This window comes from Propithecus coquereli, unplaced genomic scaffold (assembly GCF_000956105.1).
Source record: "Propithecus coquereli isolate 6110/MARCELLA unplaced genomic scaffold, Pcoq_1.0 Scaffold65, whole genome shotgun sequence".
In the NCBI taxonomy this organism is placed as follows: Eukaryota; Metazoa; Chordata; class Mammalia; order Primates; family Indriidae; genus Propithecus; species Propithecus coquereli.
The window spans coordinates 8,067,106-8,067,893 of record NW_012152507.1 but is presented as its reverse complement, the minus strand read 5'-3'; positions in this window follow the sequence as shown (position 1 = coordinate 8,067,893).

Genomic DNA, 788 nt, shown 5'->3' with positions numbered 1-788 from the left:
ATAATGCTTTATATTTTCTAATGATTATTATTAAAGATCACTTATAGGTACCTTCATTATACATTTGCTTCTTGACTTTCGTTTTTATTTTCTTTGCTTTTCAACTTACATAAATGAACATTTACACAGTTATATATTTGCTTGATAATAAAAGTTTATAAAGTACCAAAATATATTGAATAGAAAGTTAAAATTCCATTTCATACTCACCTTCTTCAATCCAACTAGTTTCCCTTTCTAAGAGGTGAGCATGATTTCCAGTTTGATATTTATTCTTGTAGATATTTTAATATGCATTTATATACATGGATTTAAATGTATGCAATTTTTTCTAAATGTATAACAATCAAAAATTTTATTTGACAACTTTCTGTTTTTGCCAACAACATGTCTTGGAAAGCTTGAATAGCTGTACAATAGTATAATATTTTATAATGAACGGTTAAGCTATTTCTTTTGTGTGTGTAGAGATATGTCTATAGTGAACACTTTTTAACATATATATGTTACTTTTCTGGTTATCTGTTGCTATGTACCAAAATCACCCCAAAAATTTAGTGGTATAAAACAACGATTTATTATGCTCACATATTCTGAACAAGACATAGAGCTCATAATTTCTCTGGGCTCCAGTACATCTAAGGCCTCAGTTCAATAACTCAAAGGTTAAGGGTGACTCGATGGCTGGGGGCTGGAATCATGTGAATACTTGTTCACGCACATGTCTGGCAGTTGATGCTGGATGTTGGTTAGGACCTTAGCTGGTTGATGTTGAATATTAGCTGGAA